At 45.8% G+C, this 18,074-nt stretch overlaps 1 protein-coding gene across 5 annotated transcripts in view; it reads left to right on the top strand.

Moving 5' to 3' along the window:
- IL6ST (interleukin 6 cytokine family signal transducer) overlaps positions 1-18,074 on the top strand; it is a 2,713,809-nt gene that overhangs the window by 102,772 nt on the left and 2,592,963 nt on the right. The window lies entirely within an intron of this gene.

The following is an 18,074-nucleotide window of genomic DNA, read 5'->3' as shown; positions in this document are numbered from 1 at the left end:
CTTGCTGCAGATCTAATTTCTCTTATTAGGGGGTCTCAGCCTCATCCAGACAGAGGTTCTCAGCCGCCTGCAGAGAAAAGGCCCAGAACTGAGCAGGCCGACAACCTCTCTTCAGATGAAGCCTCTGGGTATTCTGAGCATTCTGATACCCAGGAAGAATCCTTCCAGGCCTTTGAAGACTCTGATGCTGAGGAATCAATTCCCTCTGCCTCTCCTCCAGAGGATTTTTCGTTCAGTGAAGTCCTACATTCCATGAGGGAGCATTTTAAGTGGCAGGGTCAGGAATTCTCTGATTCAAGGAAAAGGCTACGTACCTTCCTCAAGCTTCCCCAGCACAGACCTTTAGCTATCCCTCCAGTTATGGATGTCCTGGATGATGTTTTCTCTGACTCCAGTGCTAACCATGATTCTCTCCCTCCTGCTCCTGTCAAGCCATACAGATATTATAGGGTTCCTGACACCCACAAGCATCTATTTAAGGCCCATTCTGTGGATCTAGAAACTATTTCACAGGGCCCCAAGGGAGTGGCTACTTCCACAGCCAAGAATCCACTGCCAGCATATAGGGAAGCTAGGTCCCTGGAGAGATGGGGTAAAAAAGTTTATACCTCCACCACCCTGGCCATGAGGTCACTTAACTGCCTTTTTCATATGTTTCAGTACCAGGATTTTTTACTGGATGACTTGCAGAAAAAGCTAGCCTCCCCTGAACCTACTGATATAAAGGCATTGCAGGATCTAGTACATAACACTCAGCAGGTTAACAATAATTTTCTTCAGTGTGGTTATGATGCATTGGAGGCTTCATGTAGGGCAGCTATGACTGGGGCTGTTATACGTAGACATGCTTGGTTAAAAGAACAGCCACTGCCAGACCATGTTAAAGTAAAGTTACTTGATGCACCTCTGGAAAAACAGAAGCTTTTTGGTGCTAATGCACAAGATGTCTTGAAGTCCATTGAGGAAAAAGCTAAATCAGTACAGACAGTCAAAGATTTCCTCCAGGTTCAGCCACCCAGATTCAGCAGGAATTGGCCTTCAAAGAATTGGTCCTTTCCAGACACTGACAAGTTTCAAAGGGGAAAAAACAGGCATGCCCGAGGTAGAGGGCAATACCGAGACTCCTACAGGGGCCGCCAATGGCAACCACCAAATCAAAGAAGTGGCACAGGCAGCCCAGCTGCACCACAAGGACAACCACAATGACTTGACTTTCATACCGCCTACAAAGGCTCAAAGAGAAGCACCTTTGGGCGGAAAATTATCCTTATTCTCAAAAAACTGGCATATCTTAACCAAGGACAACTGGATTCTGGATTTAATAGACAAAGGTTACAGATTCCACTTCCATACTTTACCAATAAGACAAGGCATGCCAAACCTGCCACTTCATCAAAGGGCAGAGGCACTCATTCAAGTTTCAAAGCTGTTAAACATAAATGCAATAGAAAAGGTTCCTCCACAGGAACAAGGCCAGGGATTTTATTCAAGACTGTTCCTTGTTCCAAGAAAGGAAAACAAATGGAGACCTATACTGGACTTGTCTACTCTAAATACTTATCTCATTGTGCCAAAGTTCAAAATGCTGACGCTGCAGCAACTCCTTCCTATGCTGGGCAAGGGGTCTTGGCTGGTCACTCTGGACCTCAAGGAGGCATACCTGCATGTCCCAATCAGACAAAGCTGCAGAAGATACCTCAGATTTCTTGCAGGGACAGAGCATTATCAATTCTCAGCATTGCCGTTTGGCTTATCTACTGTGCCCAGAGTGTTCACGAAATGCCTGGCATCAGTAGTGGCACACTGCAGACTCCAGGGGATTCAAATATACCCCTACCTGGACGACTGCCTCATACAAGCAGACAACAAGCAAACCTTGATAGCAAACTTGGGTTATGTCATTCAATTACTACAGGCCTTGGGATACACAGTCAACATTCAGAAATCAAAACTACTGCCATCCCTACAGATTATTTTCCTAGGAGCCAAACTGGACACAAAAACACAGATGGCTTATCTCACAGAGGAAAAACAACAGCAGTTACCAGAGTACTTCAAAGGCCTAGCAAAGCTCTCCCAGCTGACTGCAAGGAAAATCCTGCAGGCCCTGGGGTTCATGGCATCTTGCATTCTTCTGATACCTTTGGCAAGACTTCATATGAGAAAGCTGCAATGGTACTTAAAAAGCTTATGGTCCCAACACAGCCAAAGCCTAGAGGACGTAATCCCACTCATTCCTTGTCTGCAAAGAGAATTTTTGTGGTGGGCTCAAGCAAGTCAGTTAAACAAGGGCATGTCTTTCAACAAACCTCAAGCAGGTCAAATGATTACAACAGACGCCTCAGACCATGGATGGGGGGCGCACATGGAGGGCAGATGCATTCAAGGTCAATGGACACCAAGGGAAAGGCATCTGCACATAAACCAAAAAGAGATGTTGGCAGTGATACATGCAATCGAGACTTTCGAAAAATCACTTCAACAAGGACATTTGCTAATAAGGACAGACAACACCACGGTTATGTGGTATATAAACAAGCAGGGAGGCACTCATTCTTATCCCCTCTGCAGACTAACAATGATCCTCTGGGAAAAATCCCTAAGTCTGAAGATACATTTGCAATCCCAGTTTTTGCCAGGCAAGGATAATGTACTGGCGGACAAGCTGAGCAGAAATTTCTTGGATCCACACGAATGGATGCTGCATCCTCACATTTTCTCACAAATAACAAGGACATGGGGAAGACCGGACATAGATCTCTTTGCTTCTCACATGAACCATCACCTGGAAAAGTTCTGTACAAGGACCCACCATCCTCTAGCCTGGAAAACGGATGCTCTCTCCTTCAGCTGGAAGTCCCTAACAATTTATGCATTCCCTCCTCTATCACTGCTGACCAAGGTGATACTGAAGATCAAAGCAGAACAACCAACAGGCATTTTGATTGCTCCAGACTAGCCAAGGCAGCACTGGTACCCATTGCTGTTGAGCATATCTCGGACCAAACTGTGGCCTCTGCCCCTATGGCCTCTGCTTCTAACACAACACAATTACAGGACGGTTCATCAAAACCTGAAAACATTGCATCTGACAGCCTGGAGGTTACCATAACTCCTTCCAATATCTCTCTTTCCAAAAAAGTTCAAGAGATCTTACTGGAAGCACGCAGACCTTCCACCAGAAAAACCTATTCAGCCAAGTGGAAGAGATTCAGCATCTGGAATGCTAGCAGGGGTCAGGATACAACAGTATTGAGTATACCTCAGATATTAGAATACTTGGCAGAAATGTTTCATACTGGTCTCTCATATTCTTCCATAAAGATTCATGCCTCAGCAATCTCAGCGAAATACAATTGTGATCCACCGGTGTTTTCATATCCTTTGCTAAGACAGTTCCTAAGGGGGATAAAGAATATCAAACCTCCCAGGAAAGTGCCAGTACCTGCATGGGACCTCAACTTCGTCTTGGAAAAATTAACTCTTCCTCCCTTTGAACCAGCAGCAACTTCAGAAATGCAATTTCTCTCATGGAAAACCGTTTTCCTATTGGCAATCACATCAGCAAGAAGAGTCTCGGAGATACAGGCACTTATGGCAGTACCTCCTTTTCTCATTTTTCATCAGGACAGAGTCTCTCTAAGAACCAATCCTTCATTCATGCCAAAAGTAATTTCAAGGGTGTCTCTAAATCAAGCCATTCACCTGCCTGCTTTCTTTCCCAACCCTCAAAACAGGGGGGAAGCACTGCTGCATACTTTGGACATACACAGACAACTACGCTACTACCTGGACAGAACTAAGGCCACCAGAAAGTCTGACCAACTGTTTGTAGCCTATGCTGCTGGAATACAAGGAAAAGCAATCTCCAAACAAACAATTTCCAAATGGATTGGACACTGCATAAGATTCTGCTATTCCTTCCATGGAAAAGGTGTGCCAGCCAATATCAGGCCACACTCCACCAGAGCTATAGCCACATCTACAGCTTTCCTAAGAGGAGTGGCTACAAAGGACATTCTAGAGGCTGCTACATGGAGCTCCGTGCATACATTTACCAAACACTACAACCTGCCTTTATACTCTAGATCCCGAGCAGGCTTTACTTCGGCAGTCCTGCAGGGCATTTTAGCTACACCATCACTTTCTTAGTTCCAACCACCCCCAGCTTGGCTATGGTATTCAACCCATATGTTATGACTGCAGTTGCATTCTTGAAGGACATAGTACAGTTTTGTACCTACCATAAATGTAGATGTCCGATAGATATGCAACTGCAGTCGGATTCTCCCACCCTCCTACTTCTCTGCATCCTTCTTTATGGGTCCACTACCCCTACTCCTTTTAGCTGGGGGTATCTCTATGGCGTATCTGTTTATTACTGTTGTGCATGTCTGGAATTCTTTATCCATTCACCAAATTTAGCCTTTCTAGGAGGGCACCTGGCATCTGGGGCAAGAAACACTGAAGAAGATGGCGTCGGCCGATGCCTTTATACTCCAGCCATTCTGATGTCAGAGAGGAGGCGACACCAGCCGACGCCGGACCCAGACTTTGGAATCTGGCCGACCGAGGGCTGCCTGAGGCAGGACAACCCATATGTTATGACTGCAGTTGCATATCTATCGGACATCTACATTTATGGTAGGTACAAAACTGTACTTTATGAGCAATTGTCAGTTAAGTGTTAGAAGATGTGGCAGTTCTAGCCAATGAAGACTTCTAACGGCAGTGAAATGGTGGACTCTATGAGGAAGGTTAGCAGCAAAACAAGCAATTTTGTGGTAGCAAGACTAGTTTGGAAAGGTCAGATTTTCTAAGGTTGGTGAAAATGTGGGAGGCGTAAAGAAGTGTGGACAGAAGATGAGTTCTGACAAGGGTCATTTTTGAGTGAGGGGTGAGGAATGAGCTGGATCTATATAGGCAGCCAAGTTTTATATGTATTTTCTTGACTGTTAAGGCAATGTGTTTGTCAAATTTTAATGAGCTATCTATTGTGACTCCTAGAAGTTTAGTGTTATCTGTTGGTTCTATTTCGGTGTCATTGGAGGAGAGGATATATAGTGGGGAAGAGGGATCAGTGTATTTATTGTGTGTGAATAACATAAGCTTTGTTTTGTTTGGGTTTAGTATGAGTTGGTTCTCCTTGAGATATAGTTCTATATCTGAAAGGGCTTGTTGTGTTTTGAACTGTAGTTCTGGATAGGAGGGGGCTGCAGAAATGACTAGAGTCATCCGTATATTGTACTATGGTAGCATGAGGGGTAATGGAGTTAAGTTTAATAGAAAAGATGGAGAGGAGTAAGGGGTCAAGTATTGAGCCTTGTGGGACACCAATAGTAACAGGTAGAGGAAGAGATAAGTCATCAGCTCATTTAACAGCTTGCTGCCGATTAGATAGGTAGCTATGAAATCAAGACTGTACTGAAGATGATGTGTAAAGAGGCAAGTACGTGTAGTAGTGTTTGGTGTGAAACAGTGTCAAAAGCTTTAGACATGTCTAAGAATATAGAAGAAACAAGGTTATTGTTGTTTTTGTGGCTGTTGATGGTATTTGTAAAACTTAAGAGAGCTGTGGTAGTACTATGTTTTGGTGTAAAGCCGTGCTGTGTAGTGGGTAGTAGGCTGGAAAAAAGTTGGGAGTGAATACACTTTTCCAATATTTTGCTAAGAGGGGGAAAGTATAGCAATTGGTCTGTAGTTGGTTGTATCTGTGGAGGGTCCTCCTTTGTGCAGGGGAATGATATGAGAGACTTTCCATAGTATTGGAACATATTGCCCAGTGATAGATCGATTGATAATGATGGATATTGCATAGGAAATAGAATCAGCTCCAAGTTTAAGAAAACCATCTGGGAGTTGATCAGCAGCAAGAGTAGTAGGTTTGATTTTAAGAAAAGGAGTTTTTTATGGCATTAGTCTGGATGATTAGTTTACCCTTCTTCCTTCCAGTCTTGTCTGGCCAGGTTTCCAAAGATTTTCAGTCCCCAGTAGGTGCATTGGACGTCTGATGTGGCTGCTGAAGCGTGGGCCATAAAAGTGACGTCTGCACACACCAGCCCTCAGAACTTTTTAGCTGCCAGCCGTACACCAGGTCCTCCTGTTGCTCATGGACGTCAGATCTCAAATATTCATAAGTACCCCGTTGGGGAACTCTTCAGTCCTACAGTTTAAATTTTAGTTTGTTCATGTCATCCGGAAAGGGCAAGTGTAGCTGTGGTCGGCAGATTCCCGACAAAGACACACACGACCAGTGTCTATTCTGTTTGGGCAAGGAACATGACTACAAAAAACTGTACGGTTTGCAAGTCTTTTGTCCCTAAGACCTTACGTCATCGTCTTTAGGCATTGAACCTCTTTAGAAAATCAGAGACTAAAGCAAATAGCGTTAGGGATGGAGGCTGCGCAAGACATCCCGTGTGAACCTCAGAAGAAGAGGCCCAAGACCCTGTGACCTACCTCTTCAGCTGCACCTCTACAAGCTGACCCTCAGCCCATGGCCCACACAGGCCTGGCCGAGAACCCGGCATCCACTGACACTGATACAGTGGGTACTTCACAGGATGCCACACAATCAAGAGCGGATGTCACATCCATAGAGGCTGTACTGGCATTGTAGGACAACGCCGGGGGATCCATTGTTCACTCAGGGCTCGTTGGATTCCACCACCGCCATCTCTGCTCCTGCACGAAAGCCTTTGGCTACGCGGATGCCTGAAAGGCCCCTTAAGAAAAAACAGAAATCCAAACGTCTACCATCCCCTGCTGAACAGCCTACAGACTGGCAAATTTTTAGCCAGATCTTGTTTAATGCCTTCATGGCCCTTAGGCCAGAGACTGCCACCTCCCCCAGTTTTGTGCCTCCTCTCCTAATCCCTAGGCCTCTTATCCCATGCATTAGGCCTAAACAGTTGGAAGAGCTCTCTGACTCTTCAGAAGACTCCCTCTCTTACTCTTCACAAATTTCCTACCCCTGGGTTATGGATTCCCAGAGGAAGGCCCTATCGAACCAGATTTCTCTGTGGAAGATTTAACTTTAGGGGAAACTATTGATAAAATGAGGGATTATTTCAAATGGGAGTCTTCAGATATGACTGAAGTACGGAAAAGATTCTATGACCTGATCCAAATGGACACTCCTAGTCTATCTGCAATCCCTCCTATTCACCCAGCCTTCTTGGATGCCTATGCTCTGCTTCCATAAACCCAGATTCTCAACCTCCAGCTCCCCTTAGGGCTGACAGGATTTACAAAGTGCCTCAGTCAGAGAAATTCTTGATTAAATGTCTTCCAGCTGATCCAGCTACTATTTCTATTTCAACAGATAGGGCTTCCAGGCTCCATCCAACTACTACCATTTTGCCTGCAGATAAGGACAGCAGGACCATAGTGAGGTTGGGGAAGAAAATTTATACTTCTGCCACCTTGTCCCTCAGAGCAACTAACTACCATACGCATATGGCTAAATATTCACTAGCCCCGCTAGACAAGGGATCGAAGGAATTAGATGACCTTCCAGAATGTGCAGCAAAAACCTCCTTGTCTTTCCTGCTCACACATACTGCACAGGTCAAGAGACACTGTCTGAGATGCAGCTATGATGCTATTGACGCCTCAGCCAGGTCAGCTGCATCAGCATCTGCACTGGGAAGGCATTCTTGGCTGCACCTTCAGCCCCTCCCTGACAACTTCAAGGCAAAGCTTATTGATGCTCCCTTAGGTCAGACAGCCCTGTTTGGTGAAAAGTGTCTGAACTCTTTAAGTCCTTACAACAAAAAGGCAAGGAATTACAGGACCTTAAACACCTATCTGTTCTCAAGTTTCATAGAAACTGTCCTAAGACCCAATTTATCAATAGAGCCTCTAGGCCTTCGGATCACTCCAGGCTCAGAAAACCTACAAAAAGACAGGCCAGAACCCCTTCCTCCACTAACCAAAGGCCTCCCTTTCCTGAAAGGGCAGGTAGTGTCTGACTGCCTGCCAAGACCACTACCTCCTTCATCTCTACCCCTTTCAGACCATCTCTTTCACTGTCTCCCTGTCTGGGAACAAATCACCTCAGACAAATGGGTTCTGTCCATCATAAGGGACGGGTACGTCATGACTTGGATTTGTCCACCTATAAAACTAGGAATGCCCCAACCCTCCAGTCAGCTTCCCCTTCAGGGTCAGGTTCTACAAACCCTCTTACAACAGGACACTATAGAATGCGTACCCTCAGAATCAAAAAGAAAAGGCTTTTACTCAAGGATCTTTCTGGTGCCCAGAAAGGACGGACCTTGGAGGCCCATTTTAGACCTCTTGCATCTAAATCCTTTTTTGAAGGTACCTACCTTCAGGATGCTCACCCTGCCAACACTCTCCATTCCTCCTGTTTCACGGATTCATGGTAACCATGGACATAAAGGATGCCTGTCTCCATATGCCTATCAAAAACACACACCTTCAGAAAATATTTAAGATTCCTGGCTGGATCATCCCACTGTCAGTTCTGTGCATTACTCTTTGGGCTATCTACCGCCCCCAGAGTATTCACAAAATGTCTGGCTCCAGCTATTGCATACTGTTGCACCCAGGGAATCCAAATATTCCCCTACTTAGATGATCTATTCATTCAGTTAGGTAGATCAGAAGACCTACGCCTCCACACCAGGACTCTGGTACAACTTCTGGAGTCCTTAGGATTCCTGATAAACTTCCCAAAATCCAATCTGGAACCAACACAGGACATAGTCTTCTTGGGATGCAGAATTCAGACAGACATCATGAAGGCATTCCTACTTCTAGAAAAGGTGATTTTCTTGTCCCAACACCTACTGGATGTCCTTCAGGCAACTCACCTGACTGCAAGGCAGTTTCTCAGACTTCTAGGCTACATGGCAGCTACCATCCCCATTCTCTCCCCTGCAAAACTGCACATGAGGAAACTGCAGTGGTACCTGAGGTCAGTCTGGACCAACACTCTCACTCTCTAGAGGTCAGGGTCCCCCTACTTCCCTGAAAGAACTGAGATGGTGGGTGACACAGGTATCCCACATCCCAGGGCTCCCCCTTTGGCTCCAGATCCCCTCCCAGACAATACACACAGATGCCTCAGACCTAGGGTGGGGAGCCACATGAGGACAAAGGGAAGTGCAAGGTTTGTGGACAGAGAGAGATAAACTAGAACACAATATCAGAGAAATGAGAGCAATCCTTCTCACTCTCCAAGCCTTCCTTCCCTTCCTAGAGGCAGGAACTCTCAAGATATACACAGACAACAACACCCTCCTGTGGTATATCAACAAACAAGGAGGGACAAGATCATATCTCCTATACAGGCTAGCCACCGTCCTGTGGTATATCACAAAACAAGGAGGGACAAGATCGTACCTCCTATGCATGCTAGCTGTTCAGGTATGGGAACTGGCCACCTCAAAGGGCATCACTCTACAGGCAGCCTACATTCCCTCACTTCACAATACTCGGGCAGATCACCTAAGCATAACCAGGTCAAACAGCCACGAATGGATGCTTCAGAGAGACACCTTACTGAATCTGGTCCACAAGTGGGGTATACCTTAGATAGACCTGTTCACCTTCTCCATAAATGGGCAACTCCCGGACTACTACTCCAGGACTCATGACCCCAAGACACTGGCAACAAATATCTTCTCAATAACCTGGAAAGGGAAATTCTTGATTGCATTCCCTCCCTTTCCCCTGATACAGAAGGTACTGCTGAAGAGTCAGCAGGACTCTCCAAAAATCTTGCTGGTGACTCCCTACTGGCCAAGACAGCACTGGTTCCCTCTTCTCCTTCTTTTGTCCAAGGGGAGTCACCACAAGTTACCCCCTCAGTGGACCTCATCACACAGCACAAAGGGACTCAGATTCACCCACAGTGGCAGTCTCTACAGCTCACCCTGTGGATGATAGGATTCTGATCCCCTATAGACACCTGTATAATGAGGACTTGCTTAATGTCTTGCAGGAGGCCAGGAAACCCAATACAAGCAACTCCTACACTGCAAAATAGAAAAGGTTTTCTGTCTGGTGTCACAAAAGATAGTTGGATCCGCTGAAAAGCGATACGCCACTAATCCTGTATTACCTGTGTGAACTGATGCAGACAGGACTCGCTTACTCATCTCTAAAAGCACACCTGTCTGCAATTTCTGCCTGCCTCCTCTTAGACCCACCCCTGGCATCCAGACTTCCTGCTAAACTCATCCTCAAAGGAGTGCTACATTTCAGACCACCCAGGAAACCATGTCATCCACCCTGGGACCTCAACTACGTGCTAGAAAAAACTTACTTTACCTCCCTTTGAACCTGCAGATAAAGCATCCTTAAAACTCTCCCTTTGAACCTGCAAGCAAAGCATCCTTAAAATTCTGTACTTGGAAAACTGTTTTATTAGTGGGCCTCACCTCCGCCAGGAGGGTCTCTGAACTACAAGCTCTTATGGCTGTACTACCTTTTCTGCTTTTCCATCTAGATAGGGTGACACTAATGACTATCCCATCTTTCTCCCCTAAAGTTGTGAATTACCTCTTCCTGGACCAACCCATCCACCTGCCTACCTTTTCCCCCAATCCACAGGGAGACAGTGAGAGAATTCTACATTCCCTAGATGTACACTGTTAGCTTAGGTTTTATTTACATAAAGCCAAACCCATTAGACAGTCAGACCAAGTGTTTGTCTCCTTCCACCCCAGGGTCCTGGGGAAGGCTGTGAGCAAACAGACCATTTTGGCCTGGATTTCCAGGGCCATTTCCTTCTGCTACCTTTACCATTGCAAGACACTCCAGTGCAACGTGAAAGCCCACTCCACCAGACCTGTAGCCTCTTCTGGGGCTTTCTTTAAAGGGTTAGACACCAATTCCATTCTGGAAGTGGCAACTTGGTCCTCCATACACACCTTCACCAAACACTACAAACTGGACCAAACTTCCAGAGCAGTGTTTGCCAGGGCTATCCTGCATGGGTTATTGGCGACCGCTTCTAAACCACTTCCCCTTCCTCAGTGAGCTTTGGCACTCACTCACTAGTTCAATACTGCAGCATTGGAGTAGGACATAGAAAGTTATGTAAAATCTTACCATAACCATAGATGTCCTTCTCTTCCATGTTACAGTGTTCCTTCCCTTCCACCTTCCCCTCTTCTGAGACTTACACTTGCTTCTCCTGGGTGACACTGGACTAGCTATGCCCTTGTAGGACTGGCTCTGACTGGGGCTTCTGTTGTTCTGAGGGCTGGTGTGTGCAGATGCCACTTTTTATAACCCATGCTTCAGCAACCGCGTCAGATGTCCGACGCACCTACTGGGGACTGAAAAACTTTAGAAATCTGGCCGGACGAGACTGGAAGGAAGAAGGGTAAACCCACTAGTTGAATACTGCAACATGGAAGAGAAGGACATCTATGGTTATGGTAAGATTTTTACACAACTTTCTTTCCAGGAGTGTTCTGTGCTTGCATCTATATTTATGCATTTTCCACATTTCTTGCCTTCTCATCTGATCCTTCACTTTATATTCTTTCTTTTGTTTTTTGGAACATTCAGTTGCTGCCTGATTTTTATCTACTTCTAGTTTGATTTCAATTTCTGCTTCACTCCAGTATGCTTCTGCTAGATAAACAGGGAAGTCATGTTAGATTTATTCTCCAAATGTTTCAAAACTTTCACTATGTTTGGGTCTTGTGAGGTCAGCAGATATGTATGCAGTCCTACGATTGCAGATCTGTACATGCAGTCAATTTCAAGGAGGGCCATACCTCCTTCGGAACAGGGAATATATAATCTTGGTATGCAGTGATTTGTGTAAATCATTTGATGAGCATGAAGCATCCTTCTTGTTTTCCTGTTTAATCTATCCAACACCTTTTGGGGCCAGTCAGTCACTCCAAAACTTTAAGTTAGGACAGGAAGAGCACATTGGTTTATAGCTTGAACTTTGCTCCTATATGTTATTGCTGTTTTCGGGATTGGTTTAAGCCTTCTAAAATATTCTTTACTGAGTTTTATTCACATTTGTTCATGTTTTATTGTTGACCCTTCATCATTTCACAAATATTTATACACTTTTTCTTGCTGCAGTTCTTTTATATCACATTCTTGTCCCAAACTGATGTTTTCTTGGTGCTGCAGCTTTCCTACTTTAAAGGCTGCTTTTGCATACTTGTCAAGACCAAGTGACAATTTTGTATCATCTGAAAAAGATTTTACTACTTGCAGTTCCAGTTATTCATAGATTATTATTAGGCTAACTGCCCTCATGGGCCTTTTTTAAGCTTAGCCAATTACCCTCTGTGAGAATCAAACCCTGCATCTTGTGTTTCTAAGGTAAACACCTTAACCATTACGCCACCCTCCTTAATAGATGATAGGTTAGTAATGAACATTTCTGAGTTAAACTTGGAAATGTTGCATGTTGTTTTAAGTGGATGTGTGAGATGTCTGGTTGTAGACTGAGAGATGATCACTGAGACAGTCAGACATTTGTACCTGAGGTGGTGTATTTGCTATGGTCGGATACTAGGATCTAGTCTAATAAGGAATTTGATGTCTTGCTATAATGTGTGGGGCTATTGATTAGTTGTGTGAAACCAAATAAGCTCACGCTAGATGTAGGGGAGTTGGTTTATGTCCAACCAATTGTCATTCACATTACTTAGTAGTATTATATCTTGAGGAATTGTTATGGATATCCAGTTTAGGGTATTTTCCACTATAGCTGTATTGTCACCAGAAAGGATGTAAAGAACAGTAATACATATTTGTTTATAGCTATTTTATTTTCAGGAAAGTTATAAGAAGCTCTGCTGAACTGAATTTTGGTATTGGTTTGTTGTAGGGATAAATGTGGTAGTTGTTGGGAAGTATTGAAGCAATACCACAACCTTTCCTCTTACAGATGATATTAGAGTGGAGTTGTTTATGCTGGGTTTAAGCCAAGTTTCAATTACAGTGAGACTATCAGGCTTATAGTTGGTAATCCAGGCATGTATTTCAGCAATTTTATTTCTTATGCTTATAACATTTATGGAAGCAAAAGTTACTGCATTTGGGGGTTGGCAGTGGCAGGGTTAGAGTAGCGTGCGGAAGAGATTTGTCTTAATGTTCACTGTGATATTTAGGGTCAGGATTAAGGTGAATATCTCCTCCTAGAAGGATTTTCGTATATTGGGGAAATCTGAGGTTGTCCATGTCACTGCATCACAAATGGGTCTTCGGATAAGTCCTCGGATCCAAGCCAGCCATTTCTCAGACATACGATCTGAGCCTCAGACTCCTCCCTCTCCCATGATGCCTCATTCCCTTCAAACCCTCTTTCGTTTGCTGCCATTGCGGTCCAGACGCAATTCTGAGCCTCTGCTTCCAATGTAGCTATTTTTCAATTTTTTTGCTGTTCCTTTTCTCCAAATTTATCTCTGCTTCCTGCATATTTCCCTTGTTATAGTTCATAGGTTCATAGATTGGTACTAGGCTATCAGCCCTAGGGCCTATACAAGCCTAGCCATAACAATTCCCTGGCTGTTTCTTCCCAGAATATTTACTTCCCTGGTCCCCTGTCTGTCAGGGTGACTGATGTGATCCCCAGGGCGAATTTCCTATCTCCCATCCAATCGTCAAGGTTCCTTTTGAAGAGGGCCAAAGAGGCGCTCAGCTTAACATGTATGGGCAGTCTATTCCAGTGTATTGGGTTTAGCTTAGTTCTAACTCCACTCCCTTTATGCTACAAGTAGTTGTGATCTACCCATTCTTCATTATCCTCTAGGTCTTCTTGGCTCTCACATTTAGAAATTGATTGGATGATGAGGAGTTTCCTCAAAGCCCAGATCCAGCTGGGGTTTTGCCCTCTCCGACCCACATTGGATCTGTGAGAGCTCCTACTGCAACTACTCAGCCTCCTCCTCCTCTGATCCATCTGGTTTTGGAGTCGCAGGGCCTGGTGATCCTGAGTGGATCTGTGTCAGATCAGGGAATCTCCTTTTCCCCGACCCCGACAGTATCCCGGACTGGCTTGGCTTCGATTTTATCAGAGCAGAGTGGGTCCTGGATCCTAGGTATCGATGCCGGGCCCTTAGAATTGGTGTCTACTCCTACTTTGTTCTTCTCAGAGCCCTCCCCTCCTAATGGGGTCTCAGTCTTCGGTAACCCGAGCCCGGTGCATTCTGATGATGTCAGATCTGGGGTGGACTCCTCTCTTTACTCCTTAAGGGCTCCGGCCTTGGGGGCTTACCCTGCATCCTCCGCATTCCAGGTGGCAGAGAGGGCTTTCCTGACTTCACAAGGTACGATCGTTCATCTGCCAGGTCTTCCCAATCCTCAGTGGATCAAAACGATGTCCTTCAAGGATGCATCTGCAGTCCTTACAAATGGGTTGTCCTGTCATCAGGCAGCCCTTCGGTCGGCCGGATTCCAAAGTCTGGGTCTGGCTTCGGCTGGTGTCGCACTTCACCCGACGTCATTGCGGCAGTTATTCGGGTATAAAGGCATCAGCCGACGCCATTTTCCTCAGTCTTTCTTGCCGCGTGGCGCCCGAAGCAGAAGCTGTTCGCAAGTGCCGGTCGGTCAGATCCAGAGAGTACTACTACCGAATACTACTTCGAAGACTTCTATAAAGCTAAGTACCCCGTTGGGGACTCTTTCTTGCCTCAGCCGATGTTAGAGAAAGTTAATAACTGTTTATCTTGTGGGAAACAAATACCTCATAAAGATTTCCACTCCTATTGCATACATTGTTTAGGCCCAGACCACGACCTTGGATGTACACAGGCAATTATGCTACTACCTTGACAGGACAAAAAACAATAGAAAAACTGACCAGCTTCTGGTAGCTTATGCAACAGGAAAAGAAGGAAAACCAATTTCTAAACAGACAATCTCCAAATGGATAGGAAATTGCATTAGACTTTGTTACTCCTACCATGGAAAGAAAACTCCAGAGAACATCAGGCCTCACTCCACAAGGGCCACAGCCACTACCACAGCTTTCTTACGAGGAGTGGCTACCAAGGACATTATAGAGGCTGCTACTTGGACCTCCAAACATTATAACTTACCCCTATACTCTAGATCCCGTGCTGGCTTTGCCACTGCTGTTTTGCAAGGGATCCTGACTACACCATAATCTATTCTCATTTCCTCCTCTCCTAGTTTAGCTATGGTATTCTACCCATTTGTAAGGACTGCAGATGCATCCTTGAAGGACATAGTACAGTTTTGTACCTACCATAAATGTAGATGTCCGAGAGGAATGCATCTGCAGTCAGGATTACCCACCCTCCTTCCCCTCTGAGGTACTCCTAGGGTACTTACCAATCTTCAGCTAGCTTGGGGGGATCTGTTATGGTGTATTTGTTTGTATATATGTGCATACATGTTTATTTTGTGTGTTTGCTCTCTACTATTTGGAAACTTTGGCATTTATCCAAATTTAGCCTACCAAGAGGGCACCTGGCATCTGGGGCAAGAAACACTGAGGAAAATGGCGTCGGCTGATGCCTTTATACCCGAATAACTGCCGCAATGACGTCGGGTGAAGTGCGACACCAGCCGAAGCCAGACCCAGACTTTGGAATCCGGCCGACCGAAGGGCTGCCTGACGACAGGACAACCCATTTGTAAGGACTGCAGATGCATTCCTCTCGGACATCTACATTTATGGTAGGTACAAAACTGTACTTTGCTCCTCCCCTTATGATCCATGGTCAGCCCCTCCTGGAGAGCCTGCAGCCAACCCCTCAAGAAGGGGTTCCCCTGTCTTCCAAGTCCTCCCTCGAATACCCTGCAGAGGAGATTCCCTGAAAGCGTTGGTGCAAGAGGAAGCACATCGACTCCCCCTTTGAGTCTTTAACAGAGGACACTGACTTCGATAAAGGGGAAGGGTCCCTTCGATCTCCACCCAATCATATCTCCTTTGGAGATATTTTAGAACTTCTGAAGCAAAATGGTGGATGGTCTCCCCAACCCCCTTCCTCGGAATCAGTGTTCCTGGAGCCATTCGGGATGGGACCATCTACACCCTGGGTGACCCCTTCGGCGGACCAGCTTCTTGATCTCATCACCTGCCAGTCTTGGAAGGAGCCTGACATTATAGAACCAACCCCAAATGTGCAGATAAATACCTCCGTCCTCCCAAATATCGTCATTTCTGAAGCAAAGGTTTCCCAGTGGATGCAATTGTGGTGTTGGCAGCCACTAAAAAGGAGCTCACAGAACAGAGCTCTTCTGTCCATCCTCAGAACAAGGAGTCCTGGGCCCTGGATAGACATGGGAAACGAGTTACTTTTTCACTGTCAGCATTGAATTATCTGGTACATTTCATTCACCCTAGAGAGACCTGGTAAAGGAACTTCCCACATCTGTGGCACAGTTGCTGTTGGAGGATACCTTCAAGATGTTTTCCACACAGCTGAACACTATGGGTTCAGTTGATAATTCCTCAATGAGGCTAATCTGCCATGCAGTGGAGGGAACCTCTCAAGCGGTTGGTTCACACATAGCCCTCGGACAACATGCCTGGATGAGACTGTGTGGGTTTGCAGACCCCTTCAAAGTGTTTATTAACATCCCTTTTGACGGTTCCTTTTGGTTCAGACTGTCAGTTTAGGAGACCCTTCCCTGTAGTGAACAGGAGGGCAAGACTTTGTCTGCCATAGGGATCAAGTTTTCTTCCCCCCCAATGGACCTCCTCCTGGAATCAGTGGAGTGGAAAAAAGATGTGGTTCCACAAATTACAAGCAGCCTTCCCAGATTCCCAGGATGATTCCTTTTCCAGAGGCAGAGGGAAAGGATTCAATGGTCGACGTCGCCCTAGAGGCAGAGGGGGTCCACAGAATCAGGGCTTCAGGAAACCCTTCTCAGGCAAGCCCTTTCAGCGCTCCTGAAGCGCTGCTCGACTGTCCTGCTCTGGAGGCAGTCGGGGAAGATTTTCTTTACACTCAGCAGCCTAGACAAACATAACAAACAATGCTTGGGTGTTCAACATTATATACAGAGGCTACTATATTCCCTTTTCCCTACCACTTCCTCCTTCAGGGGAATGTCTCTCTGATGTGCCACCCAGTCAGAGGGAGAATGTCCTTCTAGAAGTACAATACTTCTAGATAGTCATCCAGCGGGTTCCAACCGATCAACGCAAATGTGGAACTTACAATTCTTTTTTGTGCCAGAGAAGACCAGGGACCTCTGACCTAGTCTGGATCTCAGCAGTTTGAATCTGTTTGTCAAGAAGAGGAAGTTCCGCATTATTACTGTACATTCCATTCTGCTACTCTTGCACAAGGACGACTGGATGTGCTCGGTAGTTTCCAGGATGCATACTATCATATCAAAATAGACCGGCGCTCCAGGAGATTTCTACGCTTCCAGCTAGAAGGCCAGTCATTACTGGTTCAGAGCACTACCCTTGGTTCTCACCACAGCCCCCCCCCCCGGTGTTCACCAAGGGCATGGCAGTGGTCACAGCACATCTCCGCCTGCAAGGTTTCCAGGTGTTTCCCTCCCTGGACGATTGGCTCCTTATGGCACCCACAAGGCATCAACTGCTGCGGGCAATTCAAGTGATGTTGTGTCTGTTTCTTCACCTGGGCATCACAGTCAACATGCCCAAATCCACGATAGTCCCAGTTCAGGACATCAAATTCATTGGAACCCTGTTGAATATGATTACACAAGTTGCTGCTCTTCCCTTACAACAGATGTCATCTCTCAGGCAGCAGGTTCAGTGTTCAGTAGAACTGCCAACTCCTTCAGCTTGCTTGATTCTCTTAGCCTTGGATTCCTTGTCAGCTGCCATCCTTCTGGTGCCACTAGCCATATTCTTCATGTGAGTTTTTCAGTGGACCCTGGCTGTTCAATGGTCCATTCAGTGTCGCCAGTTATCAACCCCAATCAGGCTTACTCCAGTTTGCAGACATCATTTACAGTAGTGGATGCTCATGGACTATTTTCACTTAGGCAGACCTTTTGTCCTTCTCCGTCCGTTGGCCACAATGACCATGGATGCCTCCCACTTGGGGTGGGGGGCATTTTCAGAGAAGGATGGTCCAAGGCACGTGGTCCCCCACAGAGACCAAATT

This window comes from Protopterus annectens, chromosome 2.part2 (genome assembly GCF_019279795.1).
Source record: "Protopterus annectens isolate FY-2018-M chromosome 2.part2, PAN1.0, whole genome shotgun sequence".
Lineage (NCBI taxonomy): Eukaryota > Metazoa > Chordata > Ceratodontiformes > Protopteridae > Protopterus > Protopterus annectens.
Note: the sequence above shows the minus strand (reverse complement) of the source record. Positions and strands in the feature narration are given on the sequence as shown.